The sequence below is a fragment of the Schistocerca nitens genome, chromosome 9 (genome assembly GCF_023898315.1).
Source record: "Schistocerca nitens isolate TAMUIC-IGC-003100 chromosome 9, iqSchNite1.1, whole genome shotgun sequence".
Classification (NCBI taxonomy): domain Eukaryota; kingdom Metazoa; phylum Arthropoda; class Insecta; order Orthoptera; family Acrididae; genus Schistocerca; species Schistocerca nitens.
The window spans coordinates 322,332,443-322,353,050 of NC_064622.1; positions in this window are offsets into that span (position 1 = coordinate 322,332,443).

Below are 20,608 nucleotides of genomic sequence, written 5' to 3' on the forward strand. Positions count from 1 at the left end.
GAAGAAGGACATGTTAGGGGTCGAGCGGCTCTAGGCGCTAGTCTGGAAACGCGCGACCGCTACGGTCGCAGGTTCGAATCCTGCGTGGGGCATGGATGTGTGTGGCGTCTTAGGTTAGTTAGGTTTAAGTAGTTCTAAGTTCTAGGGGACTGATGACCTCAGCAGTTAAGTCCCATAGCGCTCAGAGGCATTCGAACCATTTGACAAGTATGGGCGTCGGCTTCAATCAGACAAGGGAGTGCTAGAGTGGGAGCGGTTGTGAATTCCTTAGCAGCCGACCGGGTTCTAGGAAACAAGAACTGACCTTCTCGTCTGCCAGTGGGAGAAATATCAGTGCGTGTGATGATAAATTTTGAATGGAACCACAACCATTCTATGGTATCGTGGCGGACGATCAGTTTTCATTTGACTGCCCCTCATACTTGAACAGTTCAAATGGTTCAAATGGCTCTGAGCACTATGGTGCTTCTGAGCTCATCAGTATCCTAGAACTTAGAACTACTTAAACCTAACCAAAGGACATAACACACGATTCGAACCTGCTACCGTAGAGTTCGCGCGGTTCCAGACTGTAGCGCCTCAAACAGTTCCTGGAACCTTTAAACTCTGTCATCATAAAATAAAATTCAATATTTAATCTGAAAAAGAGTGTCAGCAACATTCCCTCGACGTGTTAAGAGAACTGAAGTGTTCAAGAGTCAGGCTTACATAGTCGTAGAAAGCCTCCACACACTGACCTGCATCTTCAAGCCTCGGCTCATTGCTGTCCGTCACAAATAAATCCATACATATCGAACTCCTCCAAACAACGATAGCCTCGCCGAAGAATTACACCACCTACGTATTACGTTCGGAAAGAATGAGTATTCAGAACATCAAACTGAACGGGGGTGAAATCAAAGTCGCTTGAGAAGGAGTTTGAGACGGAGACCGAGGAAGAGAAGCTGAAGATCGTTACTCTACCTTATGCCGCCTCAGTATTCAAAAAATATCGGTAGACTCCTAAGAAACCGTGTCATCCAGTCTACCTCTTTCCCTTCATGTTAGATAAAAACTTAAAGGCTATGTTGGTCTCTGAAAGCCGGAAGTGTGTCGTGTTCGACGCGAATGTGGCATTTCTTAAGTCTGGCAGTCTATTTGAACGATCTAAGAGAGATGGAAGGAACATCACCGACACTCTAGACTACATCAAACAAGTAAATCATATGTCGCTGAGCACTGCCTCGAATATAATCGTGAAATGAAACACGATGAGATCAGTCTCGAACAGCATAATTATGGAGTTTATGGAGATAAAGATTTCAGAAAACCTAATAAAAAGGGACGGAGACTTCAGTCTAAAAAAGATTTGGGGTCCGGCACTCAGTTTATTAATGGCCCAATCTCCACAGTATGCCTATAAAATAAGCGACTTCTGTGATTGTTTGGGGAAACTAATGGAGCAATCAATCTAAAGGTTCCCGCAAATTGTTTATTTGTTCTTGGACGTAGTTCTCTGATTTTTTAAAGAAATTCGGTCATCATTAAGGTATCCTAGGGGTTAAAGTTGCTGTGTGCGAAATGAGATGTGTCCATGACGGATGTCCTGCAATCTGGGAATTTTATTTTGAGTCAAGAAACAATTTTCTCATTCTATAGGACACTGCGCACTCAGTAGCAGCACTCTTTTTAATCTGAAAAAAAAATGATAAAGTGGCGGACATTTGAAACAAAGATGTAGCTCTTTTGTGTGTTTTTGTTCACGTTTCTTACAATTGCCAATGATACAGTGTGTTCCAAGCTGACGAAATGGAAAGCGGGCACACTAATAAAGATATCTTTCTGAAATTTCGCTGAATTACTCCTCGGGTATATCCGCAAGGAAGAGGCTAGTTCTTATTTTTAGTCATTAGTTATTACAAGAAAACATAACCAAAAAAAATACGACAAAATTACATATTTGTTTCAAACGTCGGCCATTTTATAATTTTCTGTTTTTCAAATTTAAAAAAATCTGTCGTCTGTGATAAAATCCGTTCCAGTTTTTACTTTTTTTTTTCTTGAACGAAAGGTGATGTGTCCTGCCTTCAGGTACACATAAAACGCCAGTCCATAAAAGGCGAATACAGAAAGGTAAATTAACTTTAAGTCCAAGAATCAATAAATAATGTGCAGAAAGATTTATTCTGATTGCTTTATTAAGATCTCACTGGTCATCACAACTTGCAGAGTTGGAAAACGCTCAGAGAACATGCGATTCACGAATACCAGTGAGGACTCTGACATATAAAAGAGCATCGAAGGACATAGTGGAAGAGAGCTCAGCTATAAATGATTGTAATCAAAACATTATCGGCCGGCCGAAGTGGCCGTGCGGTTAAAGGCGCTGCAGTCTGGAACCGCAAGACCGCTACGGTCGCAGGTTCGAATCCTGCCTCGGGCATGGATGTTTGTGATGTCCTTAGGTTAGTTAGGTTTAACTAGTTCTAAGTTCTAGGGGACTAATAACCTCAGCAGTTGAGTCCCATAGTGCTCAGAGCCATTTTTTGAACCAAAACATTATCATCGGCTTTCGTATTGCGGGGGAACAAAGACGGAACCTCGCAGGCCCGTTGACGGCTGCCGCCACAAGCAGCACGTGGGCGGCGCGGTGGGGACAGCGGATCGGATCCCGTGCCATCTATAACAGAGCGGAGGCGTCCCTTTGATCTCGGCTGTCAGGCGGCGACGCGGCGCCCCCGCGCGTGTCCTGGCTCTGCACTTTGCCTGCGGCCGGAGTCCGTCACTGACCGGGATGAACTGACCATGAGACGGACACAGCTGAACGTCCTCTCTGACGTCGTTTCACTATTCACTGGGCATGTGGTTGGTGCACCGTCTGATGGCTGCTGCGAGGAGGAACTAAAAACTGTCGTCGTGACGAACTGTCAGACCTGCAAAAGCATTTGTTTGGAGAAATATCATTCGAACTTTCAGGAATATTGATGGTGATGCTGACGTCTACACGGATTTAGAAGTTTCTGGAACGCTGGAATGTATCTTTGTGGGTGGAGGTGATGGGGGAGGTAAATTGCTATTATTTCTATTACTGTAGTACTCGATTCCAATGTTTATAAAAACTCTCGACACTAATTTACATCTGAATTATACGGCAATGTGATCACAGGTAAGTAATTATTTCCTTCAGCATGTAACAAATAACAGTATTTCATTTGATCTATAGTCAAGCGCAGAGTGTATAACAGAGTGATATATTTAAGGTAAAGAAAATAATTAAAAACGAAAGAGTGTACTATTGATCCTAATAACACTATGTACTTTCTTTACACTGTCGATTAAGTACCAAATGTGTAATCAGTATGTTACAGAAACTGTCGAATTTTTAGTAAAGATATTTCGTGTAAAACTTCATTAATCAGGTTTTAGTTATTAGTATAATAGTGTAGTAAGTTTTATTAGATCATTTTACGTAAAGGAATACGATAAAACTAAGATATCTGCAAAGTACGTGTCACCTATAATTTCTACGCTGGTGAAAATTATTTGCATTACCCCTCACATATCTCAATTCAAAGTTTCTTTTCTCCGCCTTTGAAAGACAACTTTTTTCCAAAAGCAACATATTTGAGAAGTTACTGATAGCAAAAACTTCCGCAGCCCACAATATTCGTTCGTAAACTTTAATAACATTTGAATAACCCCACACTATATCCTTTAACAGTAATTATCAAGGTTGTAAAAACGTATTTTTTGGTGAAAAGTACTGTGTTGATATTACAAAATTATCGAAACTGAAAAACGTTTGTGTCTCGAGAAAATAAAAGCGAGATACTAAATATGGGCGTTGCTCGCCATTTCGAAGAGCCTATGTTCAGCTTTCTACCTGTAAAGATACTCTTTGAGTGTCTGTGATTATCTTCCTACTTGAAAGATACTACGCCAGTCGTCTGAAGATCTTTGACATTTGACTCACTTCTCTGTTGCAGATGTATGGTAAAAAGTTGATCAGCTGTTAAATGAATGACAAAAAAGTCTAAAATTAGTGTTTTGAGTCATAGCATAACAAAACCGAACTGATCTTATACAAAGAGCAGAAAGCAAGAGATAAAGTAAATGAAACATATTTTGTTCGTTATCATATCTTCCCACTAGTAACTTAGTACTGGAAAATGGTGAAATACCCAAAATACCACAGCTATCATTGTGAACAGGTCATAGTCTCGTGGTTGATTCTTGATCACGGGATCCTTGGTTCGAATCCTTGTCGGGTCTGGGGTTTCTTCCGCTCAGAACTGTGTGTGTGTGTGTGTGTGTGTGTGTGTTTGCGCGTTTTGTAGTTATCGTCATCATCGGCGCGCAAGTCGCTGGATTGGCGTGCATCAGTCGGGGTCTCCAGCTAAGCCATACACACTTTTACTTATTTTCGCTTCCTTCCAATGATATTTAATTTTGTCACATATTTATTGGAATGGAATATTATAATGTGGATATGTGTAGACCTATGAGGTGCATATCTGCATGTACATCTAGAATCAGCAAGTCCCCTTCCTTGTGACTTTGATTTGGTTCTGAAGATTAAGGAATCACTTCGTGGCATTCGCTTCAGAACTATTCCAGAGATTCGACAGGCAGTAAACCGCTCCATTCGCACCATCAACTGAACAGGCTCTGCTCAATCCTCAGAAAACTATATTATCAACAAAAATCGTTTGATGTAAAGTACCGGAAACTAACAAAACAATATCTACCAATAGAAGGACAGGGGTATGTATAAATAAGTTAAAGTGAAACTAATTTTGGAGACGAACCGAGCAGGTGGTTAATGGCATTGGAAAACACTAGTTAAACGAACGCCGAGCTTCAGCGCAGAAAGGGATAAGTCCAGAACTATACATTATTCCTTTTAACGTAAATACGGCGGGGACCGAGGGTAAGTGGCTGTATGGCTTTAAAAGGGCTAGCAGCGACCCTGCAAGAAAAATAAAAAGGAACCTCTAACGAGACGGCGGTTGGCTGAAGCCATACTGAGCGACGCGAACATGACATGGTGGGGAGATCTTCATTACATAAAATCATATTAAGAACTAAAAATTTCTAGATCTCTTCCATCTCGCGGCACGGGCTGCCATAGGATAGATTAAAATTTCTCTTTACTTTGCTGTCATTACTGTGTAGTCGAGGCTGTCAAGCTATTTTCAAATGACTGTGTGAAAAATATATCAGATGTGAAATACACTCCTGGAAATTGAAATAAGAACACCGTGAATTCATTGTCCCAGGAAGGGGAAACTTTATTGACACATTCCTGGGGTCAGATACATCACATGATCACACTGACAGAACCACAGGCACATAGACACAGGCAACAGAGCATGCACAATGTCGCCACTAGTACAGTGTATATCCACCTTTCGCAGCAATGCAGGCTGCTATTCTCCCATGGAGACGATCGTAGAGATGCTGGATGTAGTCCTGTGGAACGGCTTGCCATGCCATTTCCACCTGGCGCCTCAGTTGGACCAGCGTTCGTGCTGGACGTGCAGACCGCGTGAGACGACGCTTCATCCAGTCCCAAACATGCTCAATGGGGGACAGATCCGGAGATCTTGCTGGCCAGGGTAGTTGACTTACACCTTCTAGAGCACGTTGGGTGGCACGGGATACATGCGGACGTGCATTGTCCTGTTGGAACAGCAAGTTCCCTTGCCGGTCTAGGAATGGTAGAACGATGGGTTCGATGACGGTTTGGATGTACCGTGCACTATTCAGTGTCCCCTCGACGATCACCAGTGGTGTACGGCCAGTGTAGGAGATCGCTCCCCACACCATGATGCCGGGTGTTGGCCCTGTGTGCCTCGGTCGTATGCAGTCCTGATTGTGGCGCTCACCTGCACGGCGCCAAACACGCATACGACCATCATTGGCACCAAGGCAGAAGCGACTCTCATCGCTGAAGACGACACGTCTCCATTCGTCCCTCCATTCACGCCTGTCGCGACACCACTGGAGGCGGGCTGCACGATGTTGGGGCGTGAGCGGAAGACGGCCTAACGGTGTGCGGGACCGTAGCCCAGCTTCATGGAGACGGTTGCGAATGGTCCTCGCCGATACCCCAGGAGCAACAGTGTCCCTAATTTGCTGGGAAGTGGCGGTGCGGTCCCCTACGGCACTGCGTAGGATCCTACGGTCTTGGCGTGCATCCGTGCGTCGCTGCGGTCCGGTCCCAGGTCGACGGGCACGTGCACCTTCCGCCGACCACTGGCGACAACATCGATGTACTGTGGAGACCTCACGCCCCACGTGTTGAGCAATTCGGCGGTACGTCCACCCGGCCTCCCGCATGCCCACTATACGCCCTCGCTCAAAGTCCGTCAACTGCACATACGGTTCACGTCCACGCTGTCGCGGCATGCTACCAGTGTTAAAGACTGCGATGGAGCTCCGTATGCCACGGCAAACTGGCTGACACTGACGGCGGCGGTGCACAAATGCTGCGCAGCTAGCGCCATTCGACGGCCAACACCGCGGTTCCTGGTGTGTCCGCTGTGCCGTGCGTGTGATCATTGCTTGTACAGCCCTCTCGCAGTGTCCGGAGCAAGTATGGTGGGTCTGACACACCGGTGTCAATGTGTTCTTTTTTCCATTTCCAGGAGTGTAGTTAAATTACAAAATACAAAGCAACTGTCGGTTGATGAATGTTCGATTAGAGGAATGACACAAAGTGCTTCTTGAAAAACACTAACGCAGTATGCCAGTTAGGAATGTAACAGTGTGCTAGTCTACTTCAAGTGGAACCTGGTGGCCAATTGATCAGACAGAAAAGTGAACGAAAACATTTGCTCAGTGTGGTTCTAATAATATTACAAGACCCTTAGCTAATTGGCGTAGCGAAATATGTGCATTGGCTGGAGAGAAAGAAGCATTAGTGTTTCTTTATTCTGTGTACAGCGTTCATAAGCGAGTTGTATCTACATCCATCAGATTTCCTGTACCTTGGATATTTCAGGCCACAGCATAATTCCTCTCAAAGCGATGAAGTCCATCATTTGTAAGCCACTAAATAACAGATATCATGTAGCGGCTTAACAAAGTCTCGGATAAACCATATTATATCATGAATAATGTCTACGTCTGTCTTCGATTGAATTCACTCACAGACAGCGTCAGGTTTAAATATGTGTGATTTATCAGGAACAGAAACCTCGAAAACTAATCATAAGAAATTAGAGAACTGTCTGTACTACATCTTAGGTACAATGACAATTTTTCTGAAAGACTGCATGGTTTTAGGTTATGAGCTTGAAGTATTCGTTCCCGAACCGTTCTGCTATCTACAGCATTCATTCCATCTTTATTTTGTGCTTGAAGGTCAGCTGATAACGGTAATTACGCCGGAGGTGGTCAGAAAATGGCATTCGTGCACATACTTAGAGTATTTCCTGCCATCCATTGCTACAACCTAGTATTTCTGTAACAAGAACGACGAGTAAGTGTGTGTCTCTGAAATAAATAATTCCCTTCGAAGAAAAAAAAATCCGAAGACGACAGTAAAAAAGATGGAAGTAAATGTTTCTTCCTGACTCTCTTAACTGTCTGCAGATAGCTACTGGTCTCACAAATAAAAAAAAGCAAGAAATGTAAATAAGTAAGAAATTATTGCAATATGACGGGTGATTTATGGTAACAGACAAATGATCTGAAATTAATCATCAGATGAAACTAATTTGTTGCTACCCGAGCACCAGAGGGCAACCACAGAATCGTACATTCTGCTGCTAGCCTGAGGGATCTGGTTGTCCGCTGTTCGTTGGTCCATTCTGAAATCTTTTATGTAACAGAATCCCAGAATAATGGAAGATTAATAAATAAATTACAAAAAAAAAATGGTTCAAATGGCTCTGAGCACTATGGGACTCAACTTCTGAGGTCATTAGTCCCCTAGAACTTAGAACTAGTTAAACCTAACTAACCTAAGGACATCACAAACATCCATGCCCGAGGCAGGATTCGAACCTGCGACCGTAGCGGTCTTGCGGTTCCAGACTGCAGCGCCTTTAACCGCACGGCCACTTCGGCCGGCAATAAATTACAAAAGCCTAAATAAATGTAAGTTATTGAACGAAAATATATAGGAATAGTCCGTTAGGACAAGGATGCACCCCGACAACATTGTTAACATGCAATGTCAAATTTTATTTAGTCCAAGAAAAAGCGATTTTGAACGGTGGCCTTACAGTCTAATATTATACACAGTGAAACAAATGTGATACAGCGTTGCTATCAAAGCATGCCGAGTGTACGTAGGCAATGTTTGACTTGTGCCAGTGGCATCGCGCGGCGCTTCACATCGTTAATCTACGCTAATTCCCACATCCAAATTGTTCACTCTAGTCTATTTGGAATAACTACTCCATCAAAGCACAAGCCATTAACAAATTCCTGTGCTAGCACTCAGTAATTATACATTATTAATGTTGCAAAGAGATGCACAAGGTTCAGTCAAGCTCAATATCACCCTGTCACTTAACACATGCAGCTCACAAGCCGCACAAGAACACTGAAAATAGATCCCAGTACATCCTCTCATGTGACTGACAACATTACTAAAGAAGTAATTGCATGTTATTTGTTTATAACTTTTACAAATCCTAAATATGTACAGTATACATCTTTGAACAATTCCAAATCAATATCATTTCTTTTTAGTTTCACGATGGAACATAATAGACATTAAAATACATTTTATTCTTCCCACCAGCTAAACGGTTATGGGTAGTCAACAGAGTATATTTATTATTTTCAGTGGTCCCTCAACATGTTATTCAAACGAGTATTTCATAAACACTCATTCAAAAATTTCTTAATAAATAAACAAACAGTTCGAAACAGTAAGACAAATGTTTATGGAGAAGCTCATCTTTTCGAGAAACTGATGAGAGCTCTTGACACTTTATAAACAATTATATAGTTATTTCTTGGTAATAATAGCTAGTTGGTTTGTGGTTATGTTAAATATGCTCATTTTATGTATCATTTCATACTCTTTCAAATGGCGTATCATGTGTAGTTTAAAACTTAGGTGACTTTTGCTATAAGCAATTTTAGGAATAAAGTTTTCTAGCTTTCCTATTATTTGCTGTATACGTGTGGTGACAATTTTATTGGAATCGTTATTCTATTATGAATTTAATTCCGTAATCTTATTTGCTGCAGCTAGTCTGGAATCAATTTCATTGTTTTGGTTAATATGTCAGTCACCAGATGTTGGCACAGTTGAACATTTGGCCATGTTTGCTTGTCACTCACAAGCAGGCTGCTGTAACCGTTACGGGAATTCCAAGAAGCGCTACTGTTTGGCGTTTCCGGAGAAAATTGTTCATGATATAAGTGGAGAGAGCAACAAGATGGTCAACTGCAGAACGATGCTTTCGGAATTCGCATTGGGCAGGTGTTAAAAGACTGCGGGATTCCAGCCACCAAGCTAAACGGTAATTCACCATACGCTCCAAAACCTTACAGACACTACTCGTGAGAGAAATGGGGCGATAGCTAGAGGGGAGATGTTTGTCCTTTCCACGTTTCGGAACAGGAACGACGATAGCTTCCCGCCATCGTCTGGGAAAAGTACTGTCGGTCCAAATTCGATTATAAAGGCGAAGGAGGTAACGCAGACTATGGGTTGATAAATGCAGTAACATTTGGACGTGGATACCATCCGGTCCTGGGGCGGAGGAGCGAGAAGAAGAGAGTGCATGTTGGAGTTCCCGCATGGAGAAAACAGTATTGTAGCTTTCGCGATTTTGTGAGGTGAAACCAAGATGTCGCACTTCCGCTGCACGTTTCTTCGGGAGAAACGCTGGCGGGTAATTTGAAGAGCTCGAAATCTCAGCAAAGTGCTGACCCAATGAGTTAGAAATTGCGACGGGGTCCACTAATGTATCATGCGCGACATTGAGCCCAGAGACCGGGGAGAAACTAGGCGCGCCTGAGAACCGTCGAAGCCGACTCCAAACTTCCGAGGAGGGAGTGAAGGTGTTAAATGAGCTTGCCTTCTTGCTATCGCGGATGACACGACGGCATCGCTCACGGAACTGCTTATAGCGGATACAGCTGGCCAAAGTAGGATGGTGGCGGAAAGCGCGAAGAGCACGTCGCCGCTCACGTATTGCGTCACGGCATGCCTCGTTCCACCAAGGAACTGGGGGGCGCCGGGGCAATTCGGTGGTGTGTGGTATTGAACGTTCCGCAGCTGTAAAAATAACGTCGGTAATATGTGTGATCTCATTGTCGACGCTGGGAAAGTGACGGTCATCGAAAGTCGCTAGAGACGAAAAAAGTGTCCAATCGGCTTGGGCAAACTTCCAGCGTCGCGGGCGCATATATGGCAGTTGAGGCTGCAGTCTAAGGACACATGGAAAGTGGTCACTCGAGTGTGTATCATCAAGGGCGAAACATTCGAAGCGCCGAGCTAGCGGAACAGTACCGACCGAAAGTTACAAATGAGAGAAATTTGTCGTGGAGGCAGACAAAAATGTAGGGACCCCAGGGTTGAGGAAAACTAGATCCGTTTGGTGGAAGACGTCTAGCAATAGTGAGCCACGTGGACAAGGATGTCGAGATCCCCAAAGCGGGTGGTGGGCATTGAAGTCCCCAACCAGCAAATATGGGGGTGGAAGCTGACAAAGAAGATGAAGGAGATCAGCTCGTGCCATTGGTGTGGACGATGGAATGTATACAGTACAAAGAGCGAACGTGTATCCAGTAAGGGAAAGACGGACGGCGACAGCTTGGAAGGAAGTGTTTAAGGGGATTGGGTGATAATGGAGAGTTTCATGGAGAAGAATCATGAGTCCTCCATGGGCTGGAGCGCCTTCAACAGAGGGGAGATCAAATCGGATGGACTGAAAATGGGGGAGAACAAAGCTGTCATGGGGACGCAGCTTTGTTTTCTGAAGACAGAAAATGACCGGCGAGTAGGATCGTAAGAAGATCGACAATTCATCCCAATTGGCTCGAATGCCGTGGATATTCCAGTGGATAATGGACATAGGGTGAACAGAAAATGGAGGAATGTGACCAAGGTTGCCGTCAACTCAACGACTGCTCAGAGCTTGCGACCGACAGCATGGAATGGCATTCAGCCAAAGGCAGAAGATCCTGATCCATAGGTTGTTCAGGAGCAGCTCCTGCCACCAGCGATCGGCCGGTTGATTGGCGGCCAGCAGTGCGCCTCAGCGACACAGAAGACAGCCGAGGGCGATTTCCGCCAGGTGGTGCTGTAGATGGGACACGCCTTGGCGGAGAAGGAGAGGAACTGGGTTTCTTTGTAGCCTTCTTGGAAGGAAACATATTCAGATAATATCATTCCTGCTGACTCAAGTCATCCTAAAGCTCATAAACTGGCATTTTTTCATTCCGCCATTCACCGAATGGTAACCACTCCTCTATCGCCTGCGGATCAAAAAAAGGAATTGAATGTCATCAAAGCGATTGCGGTTAATAATGGGTACAACCAGAATATGATCGATTACCTGCTCAATAAGAAAAATTCCCAAAATTGTTCGACTTTGAGAAATAACCTCCCCACAGATACCACAGAAACTAAAAAATTTATTTCCATCCCTTTCTTGGGTAACATATCGTATAGGATTAAACGTCTTCTAAATAAAAAATGTAACTGTAACGTCTCCTTCTCTACAGATAACAGTTTAAAAAGAAATCTTGTACAGTCAGTAGAGATTGCCAGGGATTGGTTTTCTAATTCAGGTATTTACAAACTAACCTGTAATAACTGCCCCTCATATTATATTGGTCAAACAGGCAGAGCTGTGAAAACACGATATAAAGAACATCTATTAGGTAAAAAGGGAATGAATATTCACAACTCTACTTTCGCTGAACACCTCTTGATAGCCGGCCATACGCCTAAACAGTTAGAAGACACGGTTATCCTACACAGACAAGTCAAAGGACGGAGACTAGATCTGTGGGAAGAGTTATTTATTTTTAAACATCTAGAGCTCAAAGACGGCAATATACTGAATGATCAGTTGAACCTTGCCTGTAGACAATTTTTCGAAGGCTTTAAACCCGTACTGTTTAATATATAACATTAATGCTAGTAACCTCAGTAGTCTATTCCCTCAGGATGCTATAATGCACTTTCAAATTTTTCAGCTCACTACCTTTTATATAATGTGTTTTTCTCACGATGTATGGCTTCCACTACATAGGCCCTCATGTAATTTTCTCTTATTCTAAAATGTGTATTAACTGGAATGTGGACCAGGTTTCGTAATATATGTCTTAAGAGCCATTACTGATTTTTCTTAAAGTTTTGACTTATATACGTTCTGTGTGCTTCACTAATATGGTAATATAACTTTTATATTCTGGCTGTATATGCCACTGCATTTAACTCACGACGGAAGCGCCACCTGCCTTTTTGATGTATGTATCTACGTTATTGTTCCTATAGCTCCCACAATGTCATAACGGGAGTGTTAAATGCTTTCCATTTATTTATTGTCACTCTATCTAAGGACGCATTTAATATTGATATTTCACATGTTACTTCAGTACGCCAATCGGCACATAGTTCGCGACCTGAGCGCCACCTGCCCTGGCCGCAGTGCTACTACGCTGGCCGATTTTACTCAGTCGCTTATGCGCTCTCCAACTTCCATGTACTTATTTTTATTTGTCTGACAAACCCTGTACTCAGGGCTATATTTTATTTGGACTAATGGAGCTATGCAGATGTTTGTAAAAATGACAAAGACATATCACTCCATGTTAATGTAATACTGTAAGTACCAGGAATCTTTCTCACATTTTGTAATACAAGATTCTCATAATATATGTTATACTTTATTCTCGACTCATGTTTCATACCTTTTAATATAAATTATGATGTTCATTGTCCTCAGGCCGTCTTCTGAAGAAGATAGATTTAAATCTATCGAAACCTAGGTAAAGATTACTTTATCCTTTGCAACTGGTCGGCTGCTTTTAATCTTATTACTTCTTGGAAGTATGATGTTTAGAGGCAGGAGGAACCGATGGTTGGGAAGTTGCCGTACGTAAAAACTCTTCACGAGTATGCTCTTTTTTCGAAGTCTTGGTGTCTGACTTTTGGGCTCGAGATTTAGCAGAACCCGATGAAGGGTGAGCCAGAGAGTGGGCAGGCGAAAGTCGTGAGGTTGAACGGGCGATCTTTGCGCTGGCCGATCTGACGACCGTGGCACTAAAGGTGAGGTCGCAAGTCTGCATGGCCGCCTCCTTTGTTGGCCGAGGAGAAGCAAGGACAGTGCTGTATTTTCCTGTCTGAGGCACGGTGGGCTGTCGACTGGCGAATAATTTTCGAGCAGCAAAGGTCGACACCTTTTCCTTCACTCTGATTTCCTGGATGAGCTTTTCGTTCTTAAAAATGGGGCAATCTCGAGAGGAAGGAGCGTGGTCACCCATACAGTTGATGCAGCGAGGGGATGGAGGTGGACAAGCACCCTCATGGGCATCCTTGCCACACGTAACACATTTGGCCGGATTGGAACAGGACTAGCTGGTGTGATTGAACCGCTGACACCGATAGCAACGCGTAGGGTTTGGGACATAAGGGCGAACGGAAATTATCTCATAGCCTGCTTTGATTTTCGATGGGAGTTGAACTTTGTCAAATGTCAAGAAGACAGTGCGGGTCGGAATGATGTTCATGTCAACCCTTTTCATAACTCTATGAACAGCCGTTACTCCCTGGTCAGACAGGTAGTGCTGAATTTCTTCGTGAGACAATCCATCGAGGGAACGTGTATAAACGACTCCTCGTGAGGAATTTGAAGTGCGGTGCGCTTGAACCTGGACAGGGAAGGTGTGGAGCAGTGAAGTACGCAGCAATTTTTGTGCCTGGAGGGCATTGACTGTTTCTAACAACAAGGTGCCATTCCGTAATCTGGAACAATACAGGACCTGCAATTGTGTCGACACCTTTCTGAATAATGAAAGGGTTGACCGTGGAGAAGTCGTGACCTTCGTCAGACCAAGAAACAACAAGGAACTGTGGCTACGATGGAAGAACTGTCTGTGGCTGAGACTCAGTGAACTTATGCTTGTGAGCAGACATAGTGGAAGGTGAGGAAACCATTGCGGAAGAATCCCCCATGATTACCAGCGTCTCCGATGGCGCGCTCCTCCCTTGTGGGGGCCCTCTCTGAGGGCACTCCCGCCTTAGGTGATTGTTCACACCTCAGGTCACACCTCCCAACAAACGGACGGAGGGACCAATCGGCACTTTCGGAAGGTATCAGATCGGGTAATCACCCCTCCCTGGGCCTGGCCATTACCAGGGGGTACGTACGTGTCCTACCTGTCTACCCGGGGCGGGGAATTACGCGTTACCCCGTCACCGGCTATGCACAAAAATGCGTGGGTCGGCCTTCAGACACGCACAGGGAGGAGGAAAGAGAAAGAGAAAAACAAAGAAAGGGAAAGGAAAGAGGAGAGGTCTCAAACGCCGCAGCGGAGAAAAGGGTAAAGAGAAGAGGTAAGGAAAGGAGGACAAAGGAAGGATGAAGACATACAAGCAGAGAAGGCGAAGAATGCGGTACATTTACGAGCGTCCGTCTCCGGACGTAGGCACAAACCATACTCCCAGAGGGGGAGAAAGGGAAGGAAAGAGCCAGAGGTGAGGGGAGGAGGGGCGAAGATGGGGGAGAGGGAAGGATGTGGAAAAGGAACGTATGCAGCCCGGAAAGGAAGGAGGTCACGTGCTTGCAACGCACGTATCCACAAAAGAGTTGTGGACCCCCTGGGGAGGAGCACCAGTTTGCTTTTGTAGAACAAAAGCAAACTTGTACTTTTCATTTATTAATACTGAAAATGGTTGGTTTCTTTCGGTGAAAATAAATACTACATAGAACATCTATACAGGAAATAAATTTCTGAACCTTATTTCACTGCTAAAAATTAAAAGAGGAAACAAATCATTTCCTTTTAAATCAATATGTACAAGTTTTAGATGTAATAATAGGTTTGTTTATAAATGAATAAATCTTCTCATACCAGTCATGATTTTCCTTTATTTTACTTTTCGCACGACGCGTTTCGAGAAATAATTCCCATTTTCAAGCGCGTTTTTGTGTGTATTAAGCCATTTCTTGTGATGTTGTCAGTGTGAGTGAGTCTGCTTCATTTAGTTGACTTTTACTGTGATACATAAAAAACTCGCGATTTTTTAGTTGGGTAACAATTCTTTTTGTGAAGTTTGTGGCTAAAATTTAGAAGAACTTATAGTTACAGTTTTCTAATGGTCCATTTGTGCAGAGTCTCACACATACTTAACATCACACACAACTTGTACACTTCACACATCGAAAATATCTTATATAAACAAAACAGTTACAAAGATGTTCTTACAGGTAGTCCACAGAGATAACATTATAGGTCTTCCACAAGAATATGATATGCTTTTGTACAAAGGTTATTTATCTTAACCATTTGGCTCATAAATTACTTATATTGATTTTACAGTTGTGCTTATTTCTGTGTTTTACTATTTTTATTTAAGTATGTTATCGAAACATCTGAAGAAATTCACTGATTCACTCTCAAGTTTTTCATTTAATATTTTATCTTAATATTTTCTGTAATGTGAATATATCTCCAGTTCTTCAAGCAAATCCATTTTATGTCCTTTATTTAGTCGGTGGAGTGCTTTGACATTTTGCTCTATTTTTCTAAATGGGTGTTCTGTATTATGTACGTGTGTTGCTATTGTCGATGTAGTGTGTTTGTTGTGTGTGTATGCTCTAATGTGCTCTGCGTACCTGGTGTTGATAATATAAGTAATTTATGAGCCAAATAACTGAGCGTGTTTCCAATGGCTGGGTATAGCTTTTTCAAACTGGACGCCACTTAGGCGTGTGGCGAATCTATTACCTACTCCTGTTATCCGAACAGGAAAAGGGAAGCTACAGTTAACGTGAAATCTGAACCAATTTATGTTCCTGGCAACTCTTCACATCGTTGGGACGTGAAGGTAATTTAAATGCCTCGTGACAGCTCCCGTGGTTCGGCAGAGCCCCGCTATCCGCTACCTCTAGGTTTCCAGTGATGCGGTTTAACGCTTACGACAAGTGGAGATGTGGTCGGTGAGGGAGCGCGGAAGCAAGAAGACGCGGAGGATCTTCCATTCATCGCCTGCTTGGTCTGCTGACTTTGAATCTGACCCTGACTCCCTTCCTTACGTTCGTCGTTACTTCGTAACTTATTCTTTTTCTGTTGTTCGTTTAATGGACTAATACTTACGGTCCAGTTCTTGGGAATGAATCACTGGACTGAGAACAGAATTTCCTTCCTAACATCCGCTTTCCCACGATGCGATAACGCTGCTTCGGGCACGAAACCCACAGCGACCCGCAAAACGTGGAGGCCGGTCCGGGCCCTCGCTACGCAGCCGCGCGTCACCAGGGAGAGCGGCCGACTCGCGCCGCTACTTGCTGCACAGAGCCAGCCAGCTTCTGCCGCCGACATCGCCACACGACAAATAACGAAGAAGAACGGTGAGGTGATTCAGTACCTCTCCCTAAACAACCGAGTCGTGTCCACGTCCAGTCAAATCGACTGAGATTTGTAATTTAATGTAGAAAAGGTGTTGCAGTAAAAGTTAATATCTTACACTTTATTCATCTAAACGATCTGTTCCATTCGGTGATCGATCCCATAATCTTGTAACCTTTTGCTGTTTGATTTCACTCAATTATTAATGTCAATTTTTGGCGCCCAATGTGATATCATTAGTAATTTGCACGCTATGTGGTATTACAGAAGAGTGTTTGGAAGGATGAACTACATTTTTGGCTACCAAGGTGGGACAATATAATTTAATAGTAAGCATGTTATTTTATGCCAGAGTAGTATTTTTGATGCAAGTATGGGGCAATATAATTACTAATCTGCATACCATTTCATGCAAGAGATCAAAGAAATCCCAATTTACTATATATTGATGCCCAATGTGGGGCGATCTATTTGATAGTTTCAATGCTATGTGACATCACAGATAATTTTGAAAAATTCACAACATTTTGTGGGGGATATAATTATTAATCTGCATGTCATTTTATGAAATGGAATAAAGCGTTCTCAATTCATTACAACACGTATTTCTTGAAAGAGTTTTAATCCCTGAAGAACTGAATTTCTTACGGGTACAGCGATAAAATAATTTTAGTATGCAGTCACATGCAGGTAAAGGGCATATTTTAAACGTTTCATTTTAATAATCTGTTGCATTTATTCTCAGCGTATAAATAACAAGCACCTGTTCCCATTAGTTTCTCCTAAACTGAAGAGTTTGGTATTTCTGCAAGCACTCAGTATCTGGAGTGTGCCAAGATACAGCAAACAATATTAAATATATTCATGTACTCGTCCCGAAAGGGAAACTCCACACTGGTGACTTTTCTCCAGGTTAGTACTACCAGTCAGCTGATTTTCGGGAAAATTTCAAACTGTACATGGCGAATAGAGAGATTGGCAATGGCTCGACGACTTCTGCCTCTACATGCAATGCTCAGGGCGCTGTTCGGCTAATGTCAGCACCGTTGGACACAGCTCACCTCATCCTTCATGACATCTGCTATGGCGCTGGTCGATTTGGATGAACTGCAGAGCCGGCAGAGGTCCGTGGTTTGACGCTGCAGTCTTAAGGTCAGCATGGGTGGTACGACTGTTCCGTTGTCAAGGCGGGCTGTGAGCATATTACCTTGCTCGCTCTGTTGCGGTCGTACTATCGATTTTTTACTGTGTCTTATGTGTCCACAACCAACCAGGAGGGGACAGACTACTGCCTCCCAATTTCATTGTATGATTCGCTGACACGCGTTCAAGGCGGCAGCGATGGGGAAATGGAGGCCTTGCTCTGAACCACAGAAGAGGAAGATCATTCAGGAATGTTACTGGCTCCAGCACGAGGCTTTGAATGCAATGTGTATCAGGGAAGTCTCACTAAAGCGTGTACTGCATTTAAACATTACTATAATAAGTGTATGAACATTAATGAGTAACTACGTGAAGTATAATGCCATGAATACGTCTTATCTAATTAATTATGTCATTTACTGCCTTTTTAAAGAGGAAAGTCATTTGATGATGGACACTGTGTTGTGTCAGTGATGTTATGTTACGGAGATGCACTATTTTTACAAGGAAAAAGAGTATTATTTAACGGAAAGATGAGAATCATATCCACATTTGACCATATGCACGATTAAGTTTTATGATAATGTGTGGAGGGCTCTCAAATCATTTCAAATGCGGTGTGGTTCACATTATCTCTGACAAAACTATAAAGGGACTTTTATTCATTTCATAGCTATTTAGCAAAATTTAGAAAGTAGTATTTAGGTTATAAACTTAATGAAATGGAAGAACATTATCTATTTGATTATTTGTTTCTTGCTTAAAGGAAAATAATGAAGCTAAAGGGTTCTGGATATTACGTAGTGTAAGAAAAGTTACTATTGGTGAACTGCATTCAACTTCTAAACCGGAAAGCTAAGCCATTATAATAAGATAATTGTTAGTCTAGAATAACAAATCATAAGTTTACACAAAATTCTTCAGGCACTACAGCGTACCTGCATAATTAAGGCAGTAGTCGTTTTAACAGAGATAATTAGTAAGCGAATGTTGAATAAAGCCTTTAAATTGATGTCTGCGAAAAATAATTAAATACTAACGCTAAATAAGAGTAATGCATTACACGCACGAAAGATAATCCTTGCATTTACAACTACCTTGTTGTTTTAAGAGTAACGTGTGTATATTATGTCTAGCAGAGAATAGGATGAAGTTATATTAGCGCACTTACAAACGTAGAGTGGAAGATTTACTCCCACTACCTACATCTGAAATGAATTGGATGACGAGGTAGCAATAGATGGTATAGTACAAGAATGGATTAACCTATAGTAACAAACTTAGACACAGAGCTGAAGATTTCTTCCAGTAACGGACGCCTAAATTAATATTAAAATTAAAGTTATTTACGAAGTAGATCCTCCCCCCCCATGAACCATGGACCTTGCCGTTGGTTGGGAGGCTTGCGTGCATCAGCGATACAGATAGCCGTACAGTAGATGCAACCACAACGGAGGGGTATCTGTTGAGAGGCCGAACAAACGTGTGGTTCCTGAAGAGGGGCAGCAGCCTTTTCTGTAGTTGCAGGGGCAACAGTCTGGATGATTGACTGATCTGGCATTGTAACACTAACCGAAACGGCCTTGCTGTGCTGGTACTACTACCGGTTGAAAGCAAGGGGAAACTACAGCCGTAATTTTTCCCGAGGGCATGCAGCTTTACTGTATGGTTAACGATGATGGCGTCCTCTTGGGTAAAATATTCCGGAGGTAAAATAGTCCCCCATTCGGATCTCCAGGCGAGGACTACTCACGACGACGTTGTTATCAGGAGAAAGAAAACTGGCGTTCTACGGATCGGAGCGTGGAATGTCAGATCCCTTAATCGGGCAGGTAGGTTAGAAAATTTAAAAAGGGAAATGGATAGGATTAAGTTAGATATAGTGGGAATTAGTAAAGTTCGGTGGCAGGAGGAACAAGACCTTTGGTCAGGCGAATACAAGGTTATAAATACAAAGTCAAATAGGGGTAATGCAGGAGTAGGTTTAATAATGAATAAAAAAAAAGGAATGAAGGCAAGCTACTACAAACAGCGTAGTGAACGCATTATTGTGGCCGAGATAGACACGAAGCCCACGCCTACTACAATAGTACAAGTTTATATGCCAACTAGCTCTGCAGATGAAGAAATTGAAGAAATGTATGATGAAATAAAAGAAATTATTCAGACAGTGAAGGGAGACGAAAATTTAATAGTCATGGGTGACTGGAATTCGGTAGTAGGAAAAGGGAGAGAAGGAAATGTAGTAGGTGAATATGGATTGGGGCTAAGAAATGAAAGAGGAAGCCGCCTGGTAGAATTTTGCACAGAGCACAACTTAATCATAGTTAACACTTGTTTCAAGAATCATAAAAGAAGGTTGTATACATGGAAGAACCCTGGAGATACTGACAATTTCAGATAGATTATATAATGGTTAGATAGAGATATAGGAACCAGGTTTTAAATTGTAAGACATTTCCAGGGGCAGATGTGGACTCTGACCACAATCTATTGGTTATCAACTGTAGATTAAAACTGAAGAAACTGCAAAAAAGTGGTAATTTAAGGAGATGGGACCTGGATAAACTGACTAAACCAGAGGTTGTACACAGTTTCAGCGAGAGCGTAAGGGAAAAAATGGCAGTAATTGGGGAAAGAAATACAGTAGAAGAAGAATGGGTAGCTTTGAGAGATGAAGTAGTGAAGGCAGCAGAGGATCAAGTCGGTAAAAAGACGACGGCTAGTAGAAATCCTTGGGTAACAGAAGAAATATAGAATTTAATTGATGAAAGGAGAAAATATAAAAATGCAGTAAATGAAACAGTCAAAAAGGAATACAAACGTCTCAAAAATCTGATCGACAGGAAGTGCAAAATGGCTAAGCAGGGATGGCTAAAGGATAAATGTAAGGATGTAGAGGCTTATCTCACTAGGGGTAAGATAGATACTG